We start from the raw sequence: 9,844 nt of genomic DNA, 5'->3' as shown, positions 1-9,844 counted from the left end.
AGAGTTTGTCTTTAGATGTTAATTTGTATTAGCATATAGTTATGTATGTAAATTAGTAAGTAGTTAATTTAAATTTGGTTTTTAATAAATTTACAAAAGGGACTTAATTTGGATAATTTTGTTCAAAATTTGGTATAAATGTATAATGATAAATATTTTTCGGTTTTTGATATATGAAAATTAAATGAATTATACAAAATGCAGCTATGATTTATTGTGAATAATGAAATTTGAATACAACTTTTTTTTTGTAAAATGTTAAGAATATTTGATACATTTGATGTATTGAAAAAAATAAATATACTTAAAAAACTTTTGCTATAAGTACGTTGCCACGAGCTTCAAATTGGGCAACAAATTCAATTTCACGACCAATTTCGATCAAATTTTTTTACAAAATAAATAATTTTTTATAAATCATTCAAAGTTATATAACTTCCTAGTTGCTACGAAAAAATCTTACTTTGTTTTCAATCTCAGCCAAATTGAGACTCGAACACAATTTTAGCTGACAAATTTTTCTTTGACAAAATTGAGAAACATATCACCATGGTGCCAAAATTAGGAAATTTTGGGCTCGCGGAGACGTACTTTAGGCAGGGGAGTGAATAAATTGAGTGAAATATTATAGAAATAAGTGAGCTCAGTGAAATATTTGCATACGAATTAAATTTACTTCGATAACATGAACCCATATTTTTCAGGCCCTGAGACCAGACTATACTATTCCAAAGGTTTTTGTTGGCTAGATACAATTTTCTCCATCACCCCTGTTAAGGAGATATTTAAATGGATTTTCACTATGTTCGTCGTAACATTTTTAATGTGCAATAAACATCTTAACTCTCAGTATGGGTAAAATTTGTGCTAACCCAGCAGAAAATTTGGAACTGCTTCATATGAAACCCAGCAGAAAATCATTGAATGCTTTTCTGTACTACATAGTTCAGGGCTACCTCACCAACTCGGGAATAATTCGGGATTATTTTGGGGTTATCTGGGATCGTTTTGTTCCAGTTCGTAACTAGTTAAGGATTATTTTAGGATTATTTCGTCACCAGTTCGGGTTCGTTTCGGGTTTAGTTTGCGAGTATTTAAGGACCCTTTCGGAACGAGTTCTAAACTAGTTCAGGACTATTTTAAGAAGATTTTGGGATAAGTTCATATCATTTTGGCACTATTTAAGGAGTATTTCAGGGCCGTTTGAGCCTAGTTTGGGATAATTTTGGGAGTAATACGATACCATTTCGGGCCGTTTCAAGGCTCGTTTGAGATCATTTGGGGACAAGTTCACGACTATTTCAAGACAATTTCGGGACGGTTTGGCGACCTGTTCATTGCCATTTCGGATCTATTTCAGACCCATTTAGCTCGGTACCATTCTCGCACTAGTTCAGGACAATTTTGGAACTCGTTCAGGACTCTTTCGTGACCATTTAGGGATAGTTCACGGCTATTTCAGGACCATTTCGGGACTAGGTAGGGCCAGATTCAGGCCTATTCAGGGTGTAGTTCAGCAACGTTTCGGAATCTCTCCAAGACTTGTTCGACTTCACGCATTTTTTAAAACCAGGACTGTTTCAGAACAATTTTGGGACTACTTCCAGATAATTACAGGGAAGTTCGGAGTTATCGTCAATTTATGTTAAAAGTTTGATGATGCATATTGCTACCTAAAAGTGAAAAGATCCCAAGTACATTTTTTTTTGAAATTATTCAGGAGATACGAAAAATCGATATAGATTCGCATTATCTGCCCTTCTGCATCAAAATTTAAATTTTGAAAAACCAAGCACCTTTTCCCCTTTAGATAGCGATATGTATTTCGCTACATAAGCTCTTAAATATTTGTAGTATAATTTTAGGCTCGCATCGGTGACTATAGAACAAAAATTATGTAAATGAAAAGCTTGTTGCCAGTTTAAAATTCAGCGAATCAAACTCTTTCAGAAAAGTACAGGTTGGTCTCAGGCTCTTCCGTTTTTTAGGCACCGTATTCAAAAATAAAAAGAGAGCCTCTGATTCAGGTCCCGAACAAAATGGATGATGGCTCATCTGTTAGGGCGATAGTCGCATAGAACAGTCCACCTCCACCAGCAAATGAGGACGTTGATGGACTGCAAATATGGGATGAAAATCAACAAAGGTAGAAGATCGTTGTCGAAATGACTTTCTCGCCATCTGTCTATAGAAGGCAAAGGGCGAGCCGAAGAACAACCCGAAAACTGAGGGGGTGTACGGGAAGGATGGTGGACAAAGCGATCTGCTCAGTTTTATCGAGACAACTTTGAAACTCATTTTCAGACAGAGTTTACACCGCTTTTTTTCACTGAACTCCTTTAAAATGCGATATGTAAAAAGGAAATCTTGATAATGAATTTTAAAAAGTGAATACAAAAAGACTAAATAATTGTTATTATAAAACAGAATGACGTAAATTTAGTTGAAATTTACAAATAAAAAATGTTTTTGCTTAGTCTGCATTTCTACATAAATAGTTTCGAAATATATTGGATTTTGTGGCGGGGTTTGGCTATGAACTAGTTTTTCTATGCATTTTTCTACATAGAGTGCTACTCTAAGAGACTAGGTTTTTCATGTTGTAAATATCTTTAACAGATCTACGTAAAAGTTGCATAAGTTATTGTTTTCTTTTTTTGAATAAGCTTCGTTTTCAAAAACTAATTTGATTTCTTAACTTTCATAATTACTATTATTAGCAAGGCTACTTTCTGACGCAGTCAACATCTTACTGCACTAAATTTAATTTTTTTTATTAAAATTTTTTTTAAAACATAAAAAGTATTTTAAATATAATTTCACTTAACAAAATGTTAAACCAAAGTTTTTCATTTAACTGTTTGAAAATTTAACACTTGCATAAATAACCTTCAAAACAATTAGTTTTAAGAAATCAGAAAATACGTGTTTAAATATCTGGTTCTTATATTATCTTAATTTTTAATTTTTTTATGCGGAAACTTCCAAAATTTTTTTATTATGTGTACCATTGCATAAATAAATTTTGTTGTAAATTTTTTTCTAACTTTTGCATACGAAAATATTAGTTTAAAGTTTTTAAATATTTTTTGTGCAAAATGTCAGTCAAAAGTTTATTTTAACTTATCCTTGGTAACTAAGTTAAATATTTGTATATAAAAGTTTAAGTTCATTTAACTGTTTGAAAATTTAACACTTGCACAAATAACCTTGAATAAAAATTGTTTTCAAAAAAATAGGGAAATAGTAAAAGATGGATTTAAATAATTTTCTTTTTATATTACTTTCTTATAAAATTTTTTGTACAAAAAATTGGCTTTCGAATTTTTATTTTTATGCGTTTGCATACAAACATTTTTTTGATATTTTTTTAGACTTTTGCATACAAAAACATTCAAACGAATTTTTTTTAAGGTTTTATTTAAAACTATTAAAATATTTTTTACGCACAATTTCAGCCCATAATTTTTTTAAAACCAAAGTTTAATTTAATCAACCCTAATTTTAAAATATGAAGAAATAGAAAAATTGTATAAAGAAAGGTTTAAATAAATGTTTTTATATGTATTAAGCTGTTTTTTTTTTTATGTGAGAAATTTGTTTTAATTTTTTTTAAGTTTATTTTAAATAAACCTTAAATAGTTTAATATTTGTATAACAGTTAAAAAAAAAAAAAATTAATTTAAGGGTTAGAACGTGCACCAAAAATTTGAAATAAAAATATTACTTTTCAGATAAAAATTGTAATAAAAATTATAATTTTATTTTTAGGTAAAATTTAATTTTTTTTTTATCTATTACGCAAAATTTCAGTTCATTATTTTTATACTATGTATATTTTATTAAAATTTTTTCAAACAAAAATTTATTTTTGAGTATCAAAATTAAAAAAAAGAATGTTTTTGTAATACAAATTGTAAAAAATTTAACTATTGCTTTTTATGTTTTTATTATATACAAAAATTTAACATTTTGATAATTTTGACATTGAAATTATTGTATGCAAAACAAAATAACTCTGTTTTAAGTTAATTAAATTATTGCTAACGCAAAAACTATATTCAAAGCATTAAAAAAGGTTTATTAACATTTTTGTATCCAAAATTTTAATCTATAATTTTTTATATAAAACTTTATGACGCTTAATAAATTACAAATAAATTTTTTTAAACTAAAAAAACTTTGTAAATAAATTTTAATTCTGGAATAAAAAATTTTATAAAAAATATGTTTTTGGTAATTTATTTAGAATTTTTTTTTGTGAACTCAATTTGTTTACATATTCAAAAAAAGGCAAAACAATAAATTATGCAAAAGTTTTTTTTCTTTAATTTTAGCATAATGAAGCTTTGATCTACTATTTTATTGAATTTTTTGTAACCATCATTACGAAAAATTTCTTTTCAGTTATTTTCTGTATATTAAGTGCTCCTATCTTTTAAATTTTTCAATTTCATTTACTTTTAATAAATGTACTTAGATGACTGCCTAAATTGCTACATTTTACTAAGACTTAACTAACATTTTTAAGTTTTCAAATTAATTTTAAGATATTTCGCAATTTATATTTTGCTTAGAGTTTAAGGCAGTTAGAAAATTTGTCATGGAAATTGATTTGATAGTTAATAGTGATCGAATGCATGCAAGTGCAAATGAACCCTGTGTGATCATGCTTGATATGAGTGATTCGTATATATGTACATTTACAGGTGATTTATAGCAATAAGCGAGCAAACTACCATAATTTTTATGCATTTACAGCTAGAAATAAAGGGATAAACTCTAATATTTCAGAAATTTTTTAACAGTTAGAAAAGTTATTGCATAAATCGAAACATGTCTCTTGCATTTAAGGCTATAATTTTTTCTTACGTTTCACTGTTTCTATTTAAGATTTACAAACAGCTTTGCTTACATTTTTACTTCTGATATCTAACGCTAAATCTTTTCCAAGAAAATGACCTAAAGTGTCATAAGAAATTAAAAATAAGTCTTGCGAAATTATTCATAAATTTTCAGAACTCATTACCATGGCTGGTTGTAACTAGGCACGCATTATCTTCATCTACTCGCTTCGCTACACTTCTTCCAACTTAAACATACGATTTTCCAAGTTCCCAAACTTTCTTCAATTCGAAAGTTTTAAATTCTCGTCAGTAAAAAAAAAAAAAATATGAACTAATAAAAGAAAAGCGTCGAAGTAGAAGATAAACTAATGTCGCCAATCTCAGTGGAGATTAAAAGGAAAATCAGTAAGAAAAATAACAACAAAAACTGAATCTCCACTAATGAAGGACATCATCGTAAGCGCATTTGGTGGCTACATCCACAGCTGCGCTGACATATTATTATCCTTCACACTTGAATGCAGCAGAAATGCTGAGAGGAAATCATGCAATTTTTCACAATTGAGTGCATTCAGCATGAGCGCCTACAGCACGCAGAGTTTGATTTGCTATTTTATATTGCGCTTTCGGGCAATGACAGCAAAGTGCGGTAGACCACAAGTTACGCGTTAGCTAAGTAAGTTCTACAGATATGCAGTAAGTTTACTATCAGCCGGAAAGCGCTCACGACCATGAGAGAGTGTGGACACACAGCAGTCGTTGATGCATAATGACAATGTAAAAGTTAACATTTTATTTGCATTAGTTACTGCTGTCTATTTGTAGACTTGATTGAATGATGTATTCCGATTTTTTTCCAAACACTACTCATCGATATATACATTTGCACATAGCGATACGTAGCCCTGATTTTCTTTTATATGCAATGGTGACTGTTATTTTCACGGCGGAAACAACTTCTCTCCTTCCCCCGAAGCAGCCTCTATTCATTCCTTTTTAAGACTCCAGAGAGGCTGATATGACCTAGAATGCAGGGAATATTTTCTCCAAAAAAAAGTGGCTTATGTATGCACAATTTTTAATTAAATTTTTGCCTGACAAATATTTTCCAGAAAAAAAGTTCCCAGAAAGAATATTTTACAATAAACTTCCTACTAAAAACTTTGAAATAACTGTTCGCATGAATTTTTTGTGCTAAAAAATATTTATATTAGACACAAATAATTTTTCGTCTAATTTTCAGTAAAAGAGTATTTTCTTTAAAAATTGCTAAAATTTTTTTTCAAATATATTATCCCACCCATCTGCGTAGCGAGATAACATCAATAAATAAAATTGAACAAAGTTATTTGAAAGTTAAAAAAAAAGTTTTATTAAGTGTATTATTTTTTTTTTTAAATAATTTCGCGGAACTTTTCCTGTCTCTTCAAAATTGTGCATATTTTTCTATAAACAATTGTATGCTAAATATATATTTTAAAAATTATTTCCTTTTTCTGAAAATTTTCGCCTTTCAAAAATAAAAAATTTTTCCAAAATATTTTATCACCAAATATGTATTTTTGTACATAGAAATTTTTTCGGCAAAATATAATTTTCTACAAAAAAAAATTTAACAGATAAAATTTACCACAAAATGAAATCAATTTACTCGAGACAGTCAAACTAATCGAATTATAAATTTTCTCAATATATTTACGCGAATCTTTTACTTAAAATTTTTATTATTTTTATTTATCCATACCATATTCATTTGTGGCGAAAAAAATTTTAGTGATAAAATTTATTTAAATTTAAAATTTATTAAGGACTGCCCCAAGATAATTGCATTATAAATTTTCTCAACAGGATTTCGTGCATCTTTTACATAATATATTTCCCTTTTACCATTTCTTTTATCTAGAAATATTATTTTCTCCTAAAATTGATTTCTTTAGAAAATTCTCAAGCTTGTGTACAACAAAATATTATCCTCAATCCATTTGCGTAAACAAAAAACAAATAAAAATTCTTATATATTTAAGCAATTTTTTAAAAAAGCTTTCCAAGGAAATTGAAGTAAATTTTTTCTCAAAAGAAAGGAACTAAACGTTTGTACGTATACCTAATAAAAAATTTTCAGAATTTTTTTTATTGGAAAAAAGAAATTTTTTTAGATAATTACAGAAATCCTTCGCTTATTGTTTTCGTTTTTTTCATTGGATCATCTTTAAGAAAAAAGATTTTTTCCATTCCGTTTTCCGTATATATGTATTTTCGCTGAAATTGTAGTTTCTTTCAAAATTTCTAAATTTTTTCTTCAATCAAATAGCAAAAAAACCAAATTTATCAAACGTTTCCCAAAATAATTGAATTCAAACTTTTTTCAAGATATGTATTTAAAAAATTTTGTTTTTCCAAAAATTTTCAGATTTTTTTCAGTGTAACATTTTATGAATAAACCAAATTTCCTCAAAATTACAGGAAACTTTCGCTTAATATATTTGTTTCTTTTTACAAATTTTTCTTAAACAAATATTCAGCATGTTTTTCAATGAAGCATCTTTATGATCTTCCATTCCTTTTTCTCTAATTATACTTTCTCTAAAAATGTTGTTTTTTCTTAAATTATTATTTTTAATTTATCAAATAGTCTCCCAAAATAACTAAATTCAATTTTTATTTTAAGTTTATAAAAAACTTTATTTTTTTTAATTTTCAGATTTTTTCAATGGAACATTTTATGAAAAAACTAATTTTCTCAAGATAACTAGAGGAAACTTTCGCTTAATATATTTGCTTCCTTTTAAAACTTCTTCCTAAAAAATATTCAGAGCATTTTTTCATTAATTTCACTTAAAATATAGTTTCTTTAGCAATGCCGCAAGCTTTTCTTCAATAAGATATACAAATAATTAAAAAAAGGACTAAAAATATAAACAAATTTATCAAAAAGTTTTCCAAATACTTAACTGAGGTAAAATTTTTTTTCAGAATTCATCATTGGAAAAAGAAATTTCTTAAAATAACTACAGGAAACCTTCGCTTAATTTTTATTATTTGCCTTTTTCCATTAAACATCTTTATAAAAAAAATAAAATAATAAAAAAACGGAAAAGGAGAACTAAAAACATTTAACCAAATTTAGCAAACAGTTTCCCAAAATGATTAAATTAAAATTTTTTCAAAATATGAACATAAAAATTTCGACAATTTTTTGTTGCATTATTTTATTTTATTTTTAATTTATGTAACAAAATTTTTTTCTGAACAATTTCGAGGTTTTCCTCATTGGAGTATTTTATGAAAAAAACTAATTTTCTCCAAATTTCTAGAAATCACTACAATATATTTGTTTCCTTCTAAAACTTTTTCCTTAAAAAATATTCGGCATTTTTTTCATTGCAGCATCTTTATGAAAAATGAAATTATTTCCAGTTCTTTTTCTTCTAAATATATTTTCACTTAAAATATATTTTCTTTAGCAGTGTCTAAAATTTTTCTTCAATAAAATATCAGTATAATAGAAAAAGAACTATGGAATGTACACAAATTTATCAAAAAGTTTTGCACAATAAATGAGGTAAAATAATTTTTCAAAATAATTTCGGGAATCTTTTGCTTTATAATTTTTGTCTTTTAAACATTTGTACACTAAAAAGGTTTTTCCAAAAACTTTCAGATTTGTTTCGATGGAGCGTTTTTATGAAAAAATAAATTTTCCCAGGAATTGTGCGAATTTTTCCTGTAAATTATTTAGCCTAAATACATATATTCAAATAAGTGTATTCTAAAAAGTTTGCGTCCCTAAGCCTTTAATAATTTTTGAAATGATGTAGTGTTTAAAAAATTTTGTTCTGAAATTTTTTATCTTGTGGTTTTTCTCTCCTTTAATTTGTATCCATTAGACATTTTTATTTTCCTTTCGTACCCTTTCTTAAGTAACTTTCATTGACGGCCAATTAGTATCTAATTTTTAACTCTGATTTGGGAAATTGGCTTAAAAACCACAATCCTGGGATTAAAAATTTAAATGCTTAGCCTGAATTTGTTTTCCATTTTTTCCGTGACGATTAGTTAAACATTGCACGCTGTGGCTACTCCTGCACTCCATTTAGGGCGTACGTGGCGTATACGTAACATGAAACTTGCTCATATATGCTTTCCTACAATTCTATTCTATTCTATTTAATACTAGCTTATACCCGTGGGTTTCACCCCACATTTCTATTAAAAATATCCAATGTAAATAAAACAAATTAAAGTTTTTTTAAGTGAATTTACGTATTATTTAAAACGATCGGATATACGACATTTTTTGTCATATTATTTGGAGTATAAATAAAAAGGTTTTTCGGTGTGCCAACTCTGGAGCAAGCTACGTATAATTGGCCATGGGTAAAACATGAGTTGGTGAGATTGACTCCTGCAACAGCTAGTATGATTCTATAAATGTTTAAATGCAATTTAATACATTTTCCTTTAACTTAAGATCCCACTCTTGTCATTCAATAGATCATTTGGAAAGTTGTATCACCACACTTTTTTGTATAAATCACACTTTAACTCTTTTTAGAATCATAATTTTTTCACATATATAATCACTCTTACCACTTTTTAGACTTTTTAAAGTGAACTTAATTAATTGCTTATTGCACTTCTAAAAGCTTTTTGCGAATATAAAGATTACAATGAAATGCATCAGCTGTTTTCTGTTTACATATTTACAGTGATGGCCGATTAAATGACGATTTTATAACTTGTTGTCTACACTGTCAATTTTTTCCCGCGTGTTAAGCTTGCGCTTCAAATTATATGTGTTGTTTGCTATATTGTTAATTTTGATGATTTCATATTTAATCTCGTATAACGCCTAAATTTCAGTGGTCTCCCTCACCAAATTTCAGTGGGGTAACCTAAATGCTTTCAGAGATATAAACTATGAAATATTTCATTCGTACGGGAGGTGCAACGCCCCCTTTTTCGTTATCCCCAGTTTTTTTGGAGGTGGTAGGGAT

The sequence above is a fragment of the Rhagoletis pomonella genome, unplaced genomic scaffold (assembly GCF_013731165.1).
Source record: "Rhagoletis pomonella isolate Grant_MI unplaced genomic scaffold, Rhpom_1.0 Rhpom_scaffold_00953, whole genome shotgun sequence".
NCBI classification, from domain to species: Eukaryota; Metazoa; Arthropoda; class Insecta; order Diptera; family Tephritidae; genus Rhagoletis; species Rhagoletis pomonella.
Note: the sequence above shows the minus strand (reverse complement) of the source record.